Source organism: Vidua macroura, chromosome Z (assembly GCF_024509145.1).
Source record: "Vidua macroura isolate BioBank_ID:100142 chromosome Z, ASM2450914v1, whole genome shotgun sequence".
Taxonomy (NCBI): Eukaryota; Metazoa; Chordata; class Aves; order Passeriformes; family Viduidae; genus Vidua; species Vidua macroura.
The window spans coordinates 57,418,340-57,437,328 of NC_071611.1; positions in this window are offsets into that span (position 1 = coordinate 57,418,340).

Below are 18,989 nucleotides of genomic sequence, written 5' to 3' on the forward strand. Positions count from 1 at the left end.
GAACGCCCACACAAGGAGGAACAATGAGTGGGGGAGTAATCTGATCTCCAGAGGGGGTGGCGCCCACACCCACAGGGAGGCAGGAGGGGGTTGGGTCAAAGGCGGGGACACTGGGAACAAAGGAGAGAAAGGGATTATGGGAAGAAGAAGCCCCTCCATGTGGCCATCCTCCATCTTGGGAAGACAAAGGCACCGACCAAGTGGCTGTGGCCTCCTCAGGGAGACAAAGGAAAGGATTCAAAGAAACAGAGCAGCGCGGGGTAGCGCCAGAACTGGGATTTCTGACTGGGAAAGAGGGACTGGAGAAAGGGTTTGGGGTCACTTCCTCAGCAAAGTAGCTAATTTCGCTAAGGAGGGGGCACCGGGGGGCTCGGGGGAGCCAGGAGCATGGTCCACGTTTGTGGAGCTGCGCTGCGCCTTAGAGCGGTGGAGTACTCCCCCCTGCGCACCCGGGTTAGGGGAAGAAGGGGTAGGAGAGGAAGGTGGGAAACGGGTTCAGGGGAGACAACAGTTTTGTCCGATGGCTCTTTCCCCTCCCAGCTCGCTTCCCGCGCAGACTCCGCTTTTACAACTTCCGAAATCAGCAAATGGAGGGTGGTAAAGCAACCTTTCATGGAGGGATCCCTGTGTTCGATCCCCTCCGCTAATTTTGCCTCTACCTGCTCCCAGAACTCCTTTTTGCAAACATCCTCTGCGGTTACGCGTGGGAAGGAAAATCACAGCCATAGAACAAACTTTTTAACCAAACTTTTGGGGAGAGGGCCCTTCACCAATAGAATTCCCTTAACTTGGGAATAGAATTCCTTCTGGTGGGTAGTTAGCATGGTCCCCTTGCTACTTCTACCTATACCACCTCACCCCTGGTGCAGAAAAAGCAAAAAAAACCCAAAAAAAAGCGAGAGATGCCGGTGGCTGCCGCTCACGCTGCACACTGGGTGTTCAGTACCCACAGAAACGCGGTCAAAGCCCACCCACATGAAGGGGAGTATTGGCTGGGTACCCCTCCGCCGCTAAATACTCACCAAACTGGAATCTCTGCAAACAAAAGCTGCCACCAGGGTCCTTGGTCCCGGGAAGTTTCTCTTCTTCGGCTCTTCGTGGCCATGAAAAGTTTCACTTCCTCTCCCATGCAGGGAAGGCACCGCATGCCTCCCTGTGGGTGATGAAGGGTTCACTGACTTACATTGGGGAGGCTCCACTCCTGTTTTCAGTCCAGCATGAAGCACTGTTCCGGTGCAGCTCTGCAGCCATGGCGGCGGCTCTCCATGTGGACTGTGCTCGCTCGTCTTGGCGGCGGTGCTTGCTAGTCGGTAGTGCAGCCCCACGCCGGCGGCAGCGGCTCTTCGTGCGGTTTCCGGGTGCTCCATGGTGATTCTCTGCCTGCTCGGGCAGCTCTGCCAGCCCTGGCCCCACTTTGGGTGCCACTAGCAACAATGCATTATTCTTCTTGGCCCTGGTCAGCTCCTGAGTGCCTGGCTTGTGCGCCTCTGCTTCTCGTCGGGGCCAGTGCTTGTTGTGATTCCCGGGCGCTTCTGCTGCTGCGCACTGGGGCGGGCTGGCTGTGCTTTGCCGTCAGCACCAGGGGGGCGACATAGAGGCGAGGGAATTGTCCAAATCTGTCCTTGTGGCAGCTGGAAGGCTTTAATGGCCGTGAGAGCTGTGAGAAGCCGTGGACCGCTCCCAACTCTGCGTGAAGGAAATGGCAGTGGGACTGGGGAGGCGCAGGGTTTTATTAGGGGCGGGGCGAGGGGAGCAGGAGCCACCCCCTAATAATGTCCCCAATGGGGACAGGTGCTGTGGCGATGACGTGGACCACGGTGCCCAACGGGGACGTGATGGGGGTGGACACGGGGCTCTGGGGTGAACGGGGTCACGGGATCAGGGTGACAGACACAGAATTCTTGGGATGGGACAGGGAGTGGTTACAGAAGTGACGGGAAGAGGCTCCAATAGCAGACAGCCTGGAGCAAACCACCGCGGGCGGGGGAAACACGGGGGGTGCAAGGGGGTACACAGAACTCAGCTAGCTAACATAGATCAGAACCCCTAATCTGAACCTAAACCCGGGATGCAACAAGGAAGTGTAACAAAATGTAGCAATTCCTACCCATCTACAGATGCAGGTCCTGTTCTATTCTTAGTTTCAAATATAATTTGAAAAACGTGATATGAGATTCAAAATAAATATGCTGAGCTAGTTATGATTGAAACATTGTGTCTGGAGGACAATTCTTCTCTAAAATGAGTGGAACGTTAAAAAAATTATAATTTTCTAAAATGTCTCACATCATCCTGTCTAGTTTGTTACCAGCTTCTCAGACTGATTGTAATTTTAAATCATGTTAGTTTAGGAGGAGTGCAATATGTTAGAAAAATTACTGATTTTTTTTTTTTTTAACCGAGAAGCTTCTCTGGGAATAAAGACATCCAAGAATTTATTCTTTTCTCTTGGAAACCTGCTGTCACTTCCTTCAAAATCTGTTCTGCATAAAAACTCCATTAAAATTTTTGTGAAGAAAATGTCATTGTTGTTTGTTATTTTGTGTTTACCTAAAACTGAGTGATATGGATACTATAGATAAGCACGAATCAGATGTTATATGTTTACATACATAATGAAACTGTTGTAGTTATGTTTTGCAATTGCCCTTTGCCTGGCCTTTTTGAACACAAGTGGAAGAGAGAATCTTATATTAAGTCCTGTAAGTCTGGTTTGTTTTGTGAAAAAATTGAATTTTTCTTAAATATAAGTAGGACATTGCGGCGTGGGTTTTTGCTCTCCCCGGCTGCACGCGGCTCTTGGGAGCCTGGCTGTGGCGTAGCTTCCACGTGCTGCCGGGTTTGCTGCCGCGGGTTCCCGGACACGGCTCCGTGTCTCGGGCGCGTGGGCTGGCCAGCCGCTGTTACCGTGCGCTAGGGACCCGGTAAAGAGGAAGGAATTTGTCCATTTACTCCGTGCTTGGCAGGAACGGTTTATTGGTCACGTGGCGCGGTTCGATGGAAAGACGCGACCGCTCCCGGCACTCGCATGGGAGAAAATGGCGTCTGACTGCCGGTGGGATAGGGCTTTATGGAGGGGCGGGGCGAGAGGATCCACGGCCTGCCGCCCAATAGGGGCAGCTGCCGTGGTGGTGACGCCAGCAACCGCGACCAACCAGAGAACCCCGCAGGGGCGGGCACCGAGCCGCGGGCTGAGCGGGATAGTGTGGCCAGCACGGGGTTTCCCGGGGCCGGATGGCAGGGTGGTTACAGGAGCGGCACAGGGGTAAGATCCGGCAGCAGGCAACATGGGGCCAGAAACCACGGGGGGGAACAACGCGGGGGAAACGCGGGATTACAGAACTTGACTTATTTTAATATAAATTAAAAACCCTAATCTAAACCCAAACTCCGGGATGCAACAGGACATATTACTCTTTCAGCAATAAAAATTGTCACATTAATAGGATGCCTCTGGACATAAATACTTCATCACTCAGGTAATTTTGAAACAGAAGAACCACACCCACACTTGTGCTCAATGTTTCAAGGTTTCATGTTCTCTTTGTGATTAAATATTTGGCTGATTAACCACAAATAAATTTTATGTCTAAGGGCTTTTAAAAATTTGAGTTATTGCTACAATATCTGAATGTTTGCTGTGTAAAATCAACAGTAATCGCTAGTCTCGGAAGAAGTTTTTGGAATTTGACACTTTTTTCTTAAAATAAAAAATTGACCAGAACAAACAGTTATGATTTTTATCTTATCACATATTTCTGTTGCACATTTCTACAACTTTCCTTAATTCCTCTCCATATTCAGAATAGTCACCTGAGTAGTAGAAATCAATATGATGAGTGTTTTTGTTATGATATAATGATTTATTTCAATTTTTTAAAGTTGATTTGTTTGGAGGAGGCAAAAGTTTGGCTTCATATATGTTCATTTATTTAGAATCTGTAATTAATACTCTCTCTGAAAGTATTTAGTGTGTATATATATGTATTTATATGAAAAGGAGCCAATAATGAAATAATACTTTTGTTGCTAGTCAGGCTCAAATGCTAGCAGTCCAAAGAGCCTTTTGGCTTTGGATAACTACTTTGGATGAATATTATACACGGTGCAGTTGCTTTCTTGTAGCCATAAGCAGTATGTATCCCTGCAAAAATAATTTGAACTTTTAAATCTAAAAAGTAAATTCAAATAACGGAGTGATTTCCAAATTGCTCTCACTACCTTTTTCCTTTTTTTGGATTGTTTTGTTTTTTGAACACCCTCCACCGGAGAGCACTTTGTGTTTTCATACAGATAATTGAGATCAAACATGTTTTACATTTAATTTGGTACACTTAGGGGTTTTTTTTGTATAACACATTTAGGAAAAAGCATTTTTAAACTCATTTATGCATTCTCCTGAGGAAATATAACTGTTAAAAGTGGTTTATGGGAAATGTGACTGCTTTCGTTTGCTGCATCGGTTCACTGTGGCCTATTAAAATTGTGTGAAGCAATTTTTGCTCAGATGTCAATATGGACATGTTGCAGTTTTATTCATCTTCTGTGTAGGATTTGCATTGCTGTTGTAGCAGTGTGTGGCTACAGTGATGATCGAGATCCAGGGAGGCCCTGCAACAGGGAATACAGATGAGACAAGTCTCTGTTGTTTAGCAGAGGAGTCGATTTTATTCCCCTGAAGGCCCTGGGTCTGTTCTCTCTGCTCTCGGCTCTGCTCTAGGGTCTGAGCTCTCTAGGTTTTGATCAGGCTCCCAGGCTTCTGCCCCCCTATTCCCCCTGGCCCGGGGGGGCCGGGTGGTGGTGGGGGAATAAAATGGACTCCCCTGTTAAACAACAGAGACTGGTCTTGTCTGCTTTTCTTGCTGCTGGTAATGGCCTCCCTGGATCACAATTGTCACTGTAGCCACATGCTGCTACAGCTGTTGTCCCTTCTTTGCAATTGTACAGTACACACAAACGCACGCTCTTGATCCTCTATCTCTTTATGGCATGCTTCCTAGCTTTCCAACAGCAGATGTACAGACATAAAGCCTTGTATCTCCTCACTACTCTGTTGCCTTTCCTGATCCTGCCTGACACATGGTGGAGCATCCATCCTTGCAGGACCCCAGCAGTGACAAATCTGCCTGTACTAAGCAATGGCATTGCTGCACCAATGATGGACTTCAGTCAGCCAAATTTTGCCCTACACCTTTGTTAATGACGGGGGGGGGGGAAAGTCAGTAATGTAAAGGACTTGGTGAACATTAATAAACCCAATAATAATAAATCATGACAAAAAAAGGCAGAGGGAAATGAATACATAATTAATCTAACAAGGACATTAACTATACCATTAATTAATTCCACTTGATAGATATTTCTGGTCTAATTAATTATCTTTATTCAACAAAACCCCAATATATAAACACTTTATAATTCCAGAACATGTTACTTGCTTGCAGTGGAACAGATGCATTAATATTGCAGAGTGTTATTGATGCACTTATTCTGATATTATTTTCTCCTTTTGTTAAGGCACAGTGTCTCACAGGGGAGAGTTACTCTGGGTCTGTCTGTTAAATATGTCATGCAACTAACCCAGATTTGAGGAGCGAATTATGTTATCTGTGATGTTATTAAATAATTATTGTCCTTGAAATGGGGTCAGAAGTAACAGGACATCCCTGTAGTGCAGCATTCACAGTTCATATAGAGAGCTAACAGTAAAGAAAAGAAAATAGAGGAATAAAATGCTTGTAGGCCTTAACCCATTTACTTTTGTTGTTATTTGTACACTCATAGTTAACTTGCCTTTGCACTTTCCAGATTGAGCCTGCATATTGTATCTGCAGCCATTGCTCTCAACCTAGTCTGGAAAACTGAAACCTACTCATCTTTTAACAGTTCAGAAGCATTTTTTTTTAACTTCCTGGCTCCCAGATTTCTAAGTTTTTGTTTTTCTCCAGTGGTTTGATCACACACAGAAACTATTTTCTGAGACAAACTCTGTGGAAAGTAGGACACTATATGCAGTCAGACTTTACTATGCACATTGAAAACAGTTGATAAATGAGCTGCTGAAAAGCTAGTAATTCTTGTTTTGCTGATTTTTATCATAGAATCACAGAATAATTTGGGTTGGAAGGGACGGTAAAGATCATCTAGTTTCAACTCCTCAGCCTCATAAGTAGGGACTTCTCCCAATATATAGGGTAGCTCAAAGCCCTATTCAGCCTGGTCTTGAACAATTCCAGGGATAAGGCATCTGCAACTTCCCTGAGCAACTTGTCCTAATGCCTCACCACCCTCACAGTAAGGAATTTCTTCCAAAAAACTAATGGAAACCTAGAATTTTTCCATTTAATCCCATTCCCCATTTCCTATTACTATATGTCCTTGTAAAAGTCATTCTCCAACTGTTTATTTCAGGTACTGCGAGGTGCTACAAGACCTCCCCAGAGCCTTCTCTGGGCTGAGCTCTCTCTGTCTGTCTTCATAGAAGTGCTCTAGGCCTCAGATCACCTTCCTGTTCCTCCTCTGGACTTGCTATAGCAGATCCATGTCGATGTTTCATGACTATGTTTCATCCACTAACATCCACAAGTCCTTCTCCATAGAACTGCTCTCTATCCATTCTAGATTCAGACTGTACTTGTGCTTGGAATGGCTCCCACACAGCTGCAGGATCTTACAACTGGTCTTCTGAAATTAATACGTTTCCCATGAACCCACACCTCAATCTTATCAAGGTCCCTCTGGATTGCATTCTTTCTCTCCAACATGTTGGCTGCACCCCACAGCTTGATGTTGTTGGTGAAGTTGCTAAGGGTGCTCTGATCCCACCATCTCTGATGCTGGCAAAGATGTCATTGCATTGTCGGTCCCAACACCAACCCCTGAGGAATGGTTCTCATCAGTAACCTCCACTTGGACTTGGAGACCTTCACTGCAGCTTTTTGAGTGCAACCATCTGTCCAATTCCTTATCCACTGAGTGCTACAGCTGTCAAACCCATGTCTCTGGCTTAGTATGAGCAAAATTTACAGCAATTCTGAGTCTGAATGGGAGGGGATGTGTTGTAGGTTGGGTTGATTTAGTTAGGGGTTTTATTAATGCTAGTTAGGTTTGTTCCTTGTACTTCCCTATATTTCCCCTCACAGTGGTTTGCTCCAAGTTGTTTACCCTGAGAGTTCCTGCCACTTGGATCCACAGTTACCTGTCAATCTCCTTACCTCTCCTTGTTTTCTCCTTATTTGGTTCCATCAGTCAAGGGTTGTCACTCCCTCTTGAGTGTTAATCTTGTAACCACCCCTGTTGCATCCTGGGTTTGGGTTCAGATTAGGGGTTCTGATCTTTGTTAGTTTGCCGGTTCTGTGTACCCTCGTGCATCCCCTGTGTCTTCCCCCACTGTGGTTGCTAGCCCCAGGCTGCTGCCATTGGAGTTTCCCCCATCACTCTTGTAACCACTCCCTGCCAACTCTTGAGAATTCCGTGCTCGTCACCCCATTCCCACGATCCCACTGGCCCTGAAACCCCGTGTCTGCCCCTGCCATGTTCCTGTTGGTCGCTGTGGCACACATCACCGCCATGGCATCTGTGTTCATTGGGTGGAGGGCTCCCATCCTCCCCTATCCCTCCCCCTATATCCTTCCGCAGCTCCCCAGCCTCGCTGCCAAATTCGTCCAAGCGAGGCTGGGAGCAGGCTGCGGCTTCTCCATTGCAGTTCTCGCGGCCAATAAAGCATCCAGCCGCCATGTGGACAGATTTGAACGTTTTCCCTGCCTCTTAGTTTCTTCCCTCGCGCCGATGGCAACGCACGGCCAGCCCACCCTGGGGCGCTGCTGCAGAAGAGCCCGGAAGTAGCGGCAGGCACCCACCCCGACAAGAAGCCGAGGCACCCAAGCCGGGCACTCGGGAGCCAACCGGGGCCGGGAAAAGTAACGCACAGCCGCTCACCCTCAGCTTCTTCATGAAAGTTCTGTGTCAATCACCCCACCTTAGCCTTTCTATTAGTCCCAGAATGCTCTACCCACCTCTGTTATGTTACCATTGGTTGTTATAATCTATGTAACTTCTGTATCATTTGTCCCCGTTGGGCGAAACAGGTTTCCACCCCTGTCCGCCCACCCCCTACTTAATCTGCTGCAACCGTTTGTTCTCTGGCATTTTGCACTGCATTGCTCTGAGAGCATTTTGTTCTGACCATGCATGGGGGAATAAAATTCTTAGGGCTTGCAAACAAAGTGTCCTTCTCTTGTCCCTTTGCCTCCTCTCAGCATGTGAAGCTACCAAAGCTGCGTTACCCATGCCGTAGCACTCAGCACTACCGAGTTGGCAGATGCCATCCCCCTGGAGTGCCCACACTCACATGGCGGCCACCCGGCCTCACAGGGGTGAGGCAGTGCTAGCCGGTGCATCTCAACTGCTTGAGGTCATGGCAGGTAGCTGCTGCAGGGGTAAACTTTTTTCATAGCATCCTCTATGGTACCATGCTTCAGATTTGTGGCCAAAACACTCCTAATAATGTCATCATCACTGTTAGATGTTGCTGAGCAGTACTTGCACAGCATCAAGGTCTGAGCAGAGCTAGGAGACTTAGAGTTCATGAACTCCATTAAGAGCATCTTGTGAACTTTCTAAAGAACCTATCCTTCTATAAGAGATATTTATGTATGTCAAAGGCACATTTAATAAACTTGGCTGACTTTTCACTGTGCTGACTCTCAAAATACAGCAATATCTTTTTGCAAGGCTCCCATTTCCCTGAGAAATCTATTTATAGATATGTGAAAATTTACTGGTGTTTCATTGAAGTTAAATTACACAAGAAATCGAAAGTTTGTCAGCAAACTGTGGGATAACGGTTATTACACAGTCTGAGTTAAAATACCATAGTGTTCAGAGAGTCATACAGAAAGTCATACATACAGGTTAAGAACTGAGGGCTCTACTCACAGGGAAATGGATTATGCAGAATAAAGTCTTCAAACTGTGTTGCATCCTGGGATTGGGTTTTAGGGGTTCTTATTTGTGTTAGCTAGCCGAGTCCTGTGTACCCCCATGCTTCCCCTGTGTCGTTCCCCTCCCCACCCCGTGGTTTCTAGCCCCATGCTGCCTGCCGTTGGGCTATCCCCTCTGCTGCTCCTGTAACCACTCCCCAGTCCGGCCCCGGGAACCCTGTGTCCGCCACCCCATCCCCATGATCCCACTCAGCCCAAGGCTTGGTGTCTGCCCCTGCGGTGTGCTGGTTGGTCGCTGTCCTATGTCATCATTGCGGCACCTGTATGGATTGGGGGGGAGGGGGCATCTGCCCTCCCTATCACATCCCCTATATCATCCCGCTCCCTCCTGGGTCCCGGCGCCATTTCCCCCACGGGCAGTGGGAAGCGCAGGTCGCTACCCCCCTCACCGCAGCTCTCAGCGACAATAAAGCCTTCCTACTTTCCTTCCTCGGTGATCTGGACATTCCTTCCCTCTTTGCCTCGGACCCTCGTGCAGGCGACAGAACCCGGCAGCCCCTGACCGGCATGCCTGCAGCAGCAGCACATGTGAGAGAAGCAGCGGACCTGGGCGTCTGGGGGGAGGCAGCACTGAAGGGTGCCAGAGCTGCTCCAAGACCTGGGAGAAAGAGTGCGATGCTGCAAAACTGCTCATTTCATTTTGCACCCAAGACAGCAGGACTGTCACACAAATATTTCAGGCAGTATAATACTTTTCATAGACACCATATCATGTCTAAGTCTGTTTAAAGATGACTGCCAAAAAGTGATGGTGTCATGGTTGGACACTGGCGCAATGCCAGCATCTCTATGAAAATGCACCTTTTCTAAATAAATGCTGTGAGATGTTATCAGGAACAGAGCAGAGCAGGCTTAAGCTTAATAACAAAGGAAAAAAACTTTATTAAACTACTACTAATACAGAAAACACATAAACTAAATCTAGGATGAAGACTTTTTAAACCACCCCTCTTCTTCCTAATTCTAAAAACACCCAGCCATGAAACATCACCCGGGATTCTTGATCAAATCACTACCTTTCAGGTAATCTATACTCAAACTATCAAGGGAGAGAGAAGTCTCTCTTGTACTACAGACCCCCAGGAAACACAGCTGCCCCTCTGTGTTTCCCTGTTACACATGGCAACTGCCTGGAAAAAATCTGCTAGTGTGACACTCTCCATTCTATGTCACAGTGCTTTTACTACCGTGCATGGACAGACTGCTCATAGGGCTCTTTTAAGGATGCTTTGCTACGGACCTAAAGATATAACAGTTCAGTTTCTCATCTTGGGACTACAGTCCCTTCTATTTTCTCCTGGGGCTGAGGGGTCTAAAACAGGACTCATCTTCTTCTCGAAGACAGAGGGTATCACTATTCCCTCTTCAGCTTTTTTCGTTTTTCACCATTTTTGTGCTGCTCGAAGCTGAAACAGGTCTCCTTGGGTCACCACTGCATCTCTTTAAAATGCAGTCTCTATTGCAGGAGAGTTTGGTTCAGTCTATGGTTAACAAGAAAAGTCTAGCCAAAGCTACTTCATCATCTCTTCCCACCTAAATATTTCTTCTTCTAACATCTCAGTTCCCGGACTATCTCTCTTCCACTACAAATCAAGGAGGAGTAATACTTTTAAAAAGCCCTCATTTCTTGGAAAGGGTTAAAAGTTCAGACTCCCTGGACGGCTGATATCTCAGTCCAACATCCCGTCTCTCACGCTGGGCATCCCCCCCCTTCTCCTTCTCTTCTGCCGGCAAATTTCTAGGTGCCGCCAGGCTCTCTGTCTCTTTCCCTCTTGGGGGGGGGGGGGGGGGGGGGGGGGGCAAAGGCATCTCCCCTTCTCTCCACCCTTCCGTCCACAGGAGCTAGCTTGGCTCCAGACTCTCAGCCTCTCGGCCTACCCGGACAAGGCCGCGTGGCTTCCCCTCCCCCACCCAGCCTGAGGCCGGGCAGGGGAGGTCTGCACTCTCTGACGACCGGAACTAAAAGAGAGAGTTCTCCTGGGAGTTCTTGCTTTTAACCCCCTGTGTTCTCAGAGGCGTGTCCATACTTTCAGTGGTCACTCTAGGTGCCAATATCCAAACCTGACCACTGATTGGTTTGACCCAACTTCCTGGAAAAAAAAATTCACTTCCATGTCAAACCATGACACTCTACCCTTCGCTTCTGAGAACACACATTTCTAAAATTATTATCAAAATTACATTTAACACACTTCTACATAAAACAATAACCTACACTAACCCTCTACTTCTATATTGGCACCATAACCTAATACATGCTTTGCTCTTATTCTTTTTGATCCCATCTCACAGCTCTCATCTTATCTTCATCTCATCCTGCCCAGAATTCGATTCCCGGTCAGGGAACCAAAAATGTCATGGTTGGACACTGGCGCAATGCCAGCATCCCCATGAAAATGCACCTTTTCTAAATAAATGCTGTGAGATGTTATCAGGAACAGAGCAGAGCAGGCCTAAGCTTAATAACAAAGGAAAAAAACTTTATTAAACTACTACTAATACAGAAAACACATAAACTAAATCTAGGATGAAGACTTTTTAAACCACCTCTCTTCTTCCTAATTCTAAAAACACCCAGCCATGAAACATCACCCGGGATTCTTGATCAAATCACTACCTTTCAGGTAATCTATACTCAAACTATCAAGGGAGAGAGAAGTCTCTCTTGTACTACAGACCCCCAGGAAACACAGCTGCCCCCCTGTGTTTCCCTGTTACACATGGCAACCGCCCGGAAAAAATCTGCCAGTGTGACACTCTCCATTCCATGTCACAGTGCTCTCACTACCGTGCATGGACAGACTGCTCATAGGGCTCTTTTAAGGATGCTTTGCCACGGACCTAAAGATATAACAGTTCAGTTTCTCATCTTGGGACTACAGTCCCCTCTATTTTCCCCTGGGGCCGAGGGGTCTAAAACAGGACTCATCTTCTTCTCGAAGACAGAGGGTATCACTATTCCCTCTTCAGCTTTCTTCGTTTCTCACCATTCTTGTGCTGCTCGAAGCTGAAACAGGTCTCCTTGGGTCACCACTGCATCCCCCTAAAATGCAGTCTCTATTGCAGGAGAGTTTGGTTCAGTCTATGGTTAACAAGAAAAGTCTAGCCAAAGCTACTTCATCATCTCTTCCCACCTAAATATTTCTTCTTCTAACATCTCAGTTCCCGGACTATCTCTCTTCCACTACAAATCAAGGAGGAGTAATACTTTTAAAAAGCCCTCATTTCCTGGAAAGGGTTAAAAGTTCAGACTCCCTGGACGGCTGATATCTCAGTCCAACATCCCGTCTCTCACGCTGGGCATCCCCCCCTTCTCCTTCTCTTCTGCCGGCAAATTTCTAGGTGCCGCCAGGCTCTCTGTCTCTTTCCCTCTTGGGGGGGGGGGGGGGGGGCAAAGGCATCTCCCCTTCTCTCCACCCTTCCGTCCACAGGAGCTAGCTTGGCTCCAGACTCTCAGCCTCTCGGCCTACCCGGACAAGGCCGCGTGGCTTCCCCTCCCCCACCCAGCCTGAGGCCGGGCAGGGGAGGTCTGCACTCTCTGACGACCAGAACTAAAAGAGAGAGTTCTCCTGGGAGTTCTTGCTTTTAACCCCCTGTGTTCTCAGAAGCGTGTCCATACTTTCAGTGGTCACTCTAGGTGCCAATATCCAAACCTGACCACTGATTAGTTTGACCCAACTTCCTAGAAAAAAAAATTCACTTCCATGTCAAACCACGACAGATGGAATTTCTGCTATGGGTAGAAATCCTCCAAGTACCTTTTTTGTATCATAATTTTTTCTCTTTTTTTCCCTATTTTTTTTCAAAAACCTGTATTATCCTCCACTGAATTATCCACAGAAATGGAAAAGTAAATTTGATTAAAGATGATGTTAATGACCTTTGTCAGCTACTTACTAGATAGATCCTCTTGAAGGCAAAGTCACTAATAGGGTGAGTCATATTAGGGTGAATATCTTATGCATACTTGGGTATGCATAGGATGGGTTCAGATTCTGGTCATGGACTCTTATGGCACTGTGTCATGTCATTTTCATACAAGGAAACAGACAGTGGTTCTTATGTAGGGATCTGAATGCTTTTGAGATGCTCATGATTGGTAAATTCCTGACCTAAAAAATAATGTGAAATTGAAAATAGAGCCTGGTTAGATAGTTGTGCTTAATCATATGTGAGAAAAAGAAAATGTTTTCCCCATTTACACATATTCATTATACTGATTATTTTACAATTTCACAGCTTGCAGCTTTTTCATCATTAAACTATTACAGTAGTCCATATGATAAACTGCTCCATAATACATTTTAAAAGAAGTACGCTAGAATGTTTCATCCTGTGTGTTTTTTTATATTAAAAAGAGACAACTTTGAGATAGAACAGAAAAGCAACTGATGCTTATAATTCTCCTCATTTTGCAGAAATTAATAATTTATTTAAATTAAAAATAATGAACTGAAAGGACTAAATTCATGAGATATTTTAGCAAAGTAGTTTCATTATTAATTCTAGAACTCCCAATTGTCAAATCAAAAGCCCATGTATTCCCAGAAAAGTAAAAAGTTGCAGGCTATATATAGTTGCATCCTCCTTGTGGAGATTGTATGAAGAAAAATTTATTCCAGGAGGAATAAATCATCCTCTTTGAGATGTAGATCACAAACTATTTTCTCTGCTCCCACTATCCCTCTTTGTACCTGATACTGAACTAATGCACAACACAAGTACTAAGGTTCTCATTCTTAGCTATGATGAAGATTTTTATGATGCCATAAAAATTTTAAATTTGACTCTTATATTTATGTATGTCTTTGATTGTTTAACATTCTAAGTTTCATCTTTTATGGCTTTTAGAGCTACCACTCAGTTCTTTCCTTGTTTGACTAAGAGTTACCTCGAGATTGTAATGGAGTGGGAGAAAGAGGAATGGTCAAGAAACCAGCCACCCACTCTTATTCATTTACACAAAGTGTGACTGAAAGTATCACAAAGTAATGGAAACAGTTTGTGTTTGAAAATAGTTAAAGCCAAAGTCTTGAAAACTCTTCCAGCTTGTTGGCAATTATTTAAGATAAACTCTTTGGAATATTATAACTCTATAAAATTATTAGAACGCTGTAAGATTCTTATAATATTATAACTTGTTCTGTAAACCAGATACAGGCATGTTTTTCCAAGAAAAACAGAAATATGGTGTTGCATCCTGGGTTTGGGTTTAGATTAGGGGTTCTTATCTATGTTAGCTAGCCAAGTCCTGTGTACCCTCATGTTCTCCCCCCCCGATGGTTGTTAGCCCCAGGCTGCCCCCCATTGGAGTGTTCCCCTGTCACTCCTGTGACCACTCCCCCGTCCAGTCCTGAGGAGTTCTGTGTCTGTCACCCTGATCCCGTGGTCCCACTCGCCCCGAAGCCCCGTATCCGCCCCTGCTGTGTTCCTATTGGTCGCTGTAGTACACGTCATCAACATGGTGTCTGTATTCATTGGGCGAGAGGGCATCTGCCCTCCCTGTCACACCCCCTATATCATCCCACTCCCCCCCCGGTACTGGTGCTATTTCCCCCTTGTGGGCGTGGGAAGTGCAGGTCGCAACCCCCACCGCAGCTCTCCGCAACAATAAAGCCTTCCCACTTTCCTTCATGGGTGAATTGGACAAATTCCTTCCCTCTTTGCCTCGGACCCTCGCGCAGGTGACAGAACCCGGCAAGCCCCGACCGGCATGCAGCAGCAGCAGCATGTGGGAATTAGCGACGAGCCCGAGTTCCAGAGGGAGGTGGTGCCAAAAGGCTCCGGAACTGCCTGGAGTGGGGAGAAAAAGCACGACGCCGCTATATGGGGTTTTGTTAAAGCCAAAACCATGATTTTTTTCGCCCTGTGAAAGAAGATCCTATGACAGTGCCATTTACTAATAATGTGTTTTCAATAGTTAACTAAATAATTTTCGTGTGGTATTTCCCTCAGGTATCAAAAAGTTCTTATGGATACAACAAAATACTCAGCATAAAAGGAAGTATCTGTAAACAAAAAAAAAAAAAAACAGTGATAGGACATGAAATATCTATAAAATGACAGACATCTCCAAGGGCATTTGTAGTTGAAACATTGACTGGGTCAGATGTGACAGTGTAAGTGGCTGTTTTGATACCATTGGGGCTACAGCTACCGAAACCGAAATCTTAAAATTTTAAGTTTATAACGTGGCTATTGGAAATGAACAATCAGTTCTTAAGATGATGCAATGCTAAAATTCAAGCCAGCTGCAAATCAGCTGTGGCTGGAACTGAGTGACAACAAGAGAGTGTGAAAGAAAGATTGCTAAATACCTCATTTTTACATGTGTCAAAATACTCTGAAACACATGGTTATAAGCATTTTCCTCTGGAAAAGATGGGTTTACATTTTTTTGCCCCTCACCTTCATATTTATCTTTGGGTCAGACTAGAAGCTTAGCATTGTTTTGCTAGAGCTATTAATTAGGTTGACTACTCTTATAATCACTTTTCTATGTTTAGAGTTCATCAATAGAAGAAGACAAATAGAATAACAATCATGATTCAGAATATTGGAAAGGTCAGAGCAGTATACTGCACTTTTACTTTATGAAACATATTAGCACTATAATTTATGAAATTTTATTTTAATAACCAGCAAAACAATAATCTAATTAGCTAATTACTTAAATCAAAAGAAAAATAAAATTGATGCACTTATAACAGTTTTAAATGACAGCTTTATTATCTACACCTTAAATAAAGCCCTTCTGAAAAACAAAGATTTAGAATCAGGGAAAATCCAGTGGAAGATCCAGTTTGCCACGTTTAGACCTGTGTTTTTTATCTGAGGTTCAAAAATGCTTCTTAATTTGCTAAATATTCATATAGTTAAGAACAAACAAAACCCTATGGCAAAGTGGGAACTGAATTACAGTAACATTACAGAAAAAAAAAATCTGAAATGACTGCCTTTGTGAATGACTCTTCCTACTTGGTAGCAGCAGCCTGCAGCATTACGTTCTTTTCCCCGGACCTGGGCAGCTCTGGAGAGCCTGGCTAAAGGCACTGCTTCTCAGCGGGACTGGGGCTGCCACGTGGCCTGGGCACTGTCATGTTCAGCGCACCAGCGGGGGCTGGCTGTAATTGGCGAAGGAGGCACACCTTGTCCCGCAGTTGGCTGAAGAGGTTTTATTGTCACGTGATGCTGTGATGGAGGGCAGTGTCTGCCCCCAGCGCCCCCATGGACAAAACGTCGGGGAACAAAGGGGCGCATGGCATTTTATAGGGGGCGGGCCGACAAGGGCGGAAGCCCCCCTTGCCCAATGGGGACAGACAACGTGCAGGTGATGTGGACCACGGCGACCAATGGGAACACGGTAGGGGTGTGTACAGGGTTCCAGGACGAATGGGAATGCAGGGATGGGGTAGCAGACACAGAACTCTCAGGAGTGGACAGAGGGGTGACCACAAGACTGACATGGGGATGCTCCAATGGTAAGTGACCTGGAGCGAACCATCGCAGGGGGAAACATGGGGGTACACAGAGGTACACAGAACCAGCTAACATTATAAAACCCTTAACTAAAACCCAGCCCGGGATACAACAGCAGCCAATTTAAAAAGTAGAGCTTTTTAATTTTTCAGAACTCATTCCCATACTTTCATTATAAACTTGAAAGCGTTTTGATTATTTTTTAAGATCTTAATAATTCATGCTCAAATAGGTCAGAGTCCTTTTTATTGATTTACGTTCCTTAAACTTTATTTTTCCTTTCCACCCCACTACCCCTAGGTAGTCCAAAATAGTTGCTATATCTCATCTCATTCTGTTCATACTCAGACAAAGCCCAGTCTGTGAGGAAGTGATACAGGATTAATGTGTCAGTAATTGTTCATCAGCAGCTGACATGAGAAATATCTGGACTGAAAGACTGCTGGCAGATGAACTTCCAGCTAAAGGAGCTTTCAGCTAAAAGGGATTAAGGCTTAAGTTAAGCCTCTGACTGCCAGCCTGAGAATGAAATAAGGAAATGTATTTTCTTTGTGTAAATTTACATGTTATTTTTTTCAAAGCAAAATTATTTTGATGACTACAAGTCGTCAGTGATATTTTTTGTGAAAATGATTTGACCAATAGAATTTTTCTGTGGTAGAATCTCTGAAAGCAAGAGTCTGGCTGTTTACCTGCCATAATAAAAGAGAATCATTGATATTTGGCAGCTTGCAATGCCAATTATCCTGTCATAGTTTGTTTGTCATTACCTGGGGTGAAATTGGTAGAAACCCTTTGGTATTCTATCATGAAAATAATTTATTTTATTGTATGAGCTTTCACTGCTGTGGCTTTACTATATAACTTCTTAAAAGCAAAAGAGCTGTCATTTTTCTAGGTTTTGTTTGCTACTAAATGTGTTTTACCCTGACTGAGATGGCACAAATCACTAATTGAATGTAATAACTTAAGTGCAACACACACTAATAATCCTTTTCTGTGAGAATTACTTTAGTTGAAACAAAAAAGAATAAGGAAGAAAGAATAAAATTATCACAGCACAAGGCAGCAGAAACTTATACACAAAAACATTGTCGAAGTAAAAAAGTTAAAATGGTATATGCATTTCTTATGCCCGTTACAACTTAAGAGCTACATTATCATAATAAAGAGTCTTCATGTTCAGGACCATTTACAGAAATTAATCTTTGCAACATTCATGTTTTAGGATTAGGTATTTCAACTAGTCATGAAAGGTGAGTGTGAAGAATTTTGTATTTTTAATGGTGAACCAGGGGTCCAATGCCTAGTGTAATAAGTCAGTAAAATAACTGCAAACTTGCTCTGAACCAGACTTCCTTATCTTTAACTTAAATTCCATCTACCAGCTTAGTGAGCTATGGTATAGGTTGTATAGGTTTTATTGGTTTCTATCAGATAAAAGTGCCTAAAACTTCTAAAATTACAACAAATTAAAATTTTTTTTTCCAGAAAGCAAGAATAACATATGTAGTGGGACTACAGGAAAAATATGTGACGAAGGTTAAGTACTCTATAGCTGTGACACTGTAATAGTTCTTTTAAAAAATATGTGCAATCATACTGTTTAGATTAAAACTTGTTAAAATTTTTACTAAAAGTTGCTTGGAATACATATTAAAAAAAAATAAAATGTGCAAACAGCATAATTCATTGATATTTGATGTATATGTTTGTGACTGACCAAAACAAAATATTCCAGTGTGTATGAGCTTAGAACCCAGATTAACATAGAGAGGAAATCACATTTATTATAGAATATATAAAGCTTAAAAAAACCAAAGAAGCAATTTTATGCTCAGGGCATCTTCATATGTGAATGGAGTAATTTTGCTTACAACATGCATCCTATATTTTTCATTACCTTGGAAATGACAGACTATTTTTTAGAGTAAATTTTAACAGTCTGCACACATGGCAGAAAGTTATGAAGCATGAAACAGAGCATAAAATTACTTTCATAAAATTACTGAAAAATATTTTCCTAACGAAAGAGGAAATTGCTTCCCATACAAAGAAGATACAGATATATAATTATTAACTCTGTTTCCAGTATTGCCATTTCATTTTAATATTTGTGTATTTTACAGTACATCTTCCTCATGGTATGAAAAACAATATATTACATGTACTAAAAAGAGAACTAGGACATCTGATTACTGTTGATAAAAAGATAAACCTAGATAAAGAACATTTGGTACACACAGAGAAAAAACCCACACTATAAAAATTATTAGAATGGGAGAATGCAGCAATAGTAGTTAAAGATAACTTGTGAGAATAAAAGCCAGAAACTATTTCAAGAAGAAAAGGAAGTGAGTGGTACTTTCAATAGCAAGAATAGATCTTTGAACTTCATAGTGAATGTGAGGAGAAAAATGAATGGGGGCATTCAGAGACACAGGAAAAATTCTCACAGACCCAAAGAGAAGAAACAACCTTAAAATAAAATTTTCTCAAGTTTGAGGG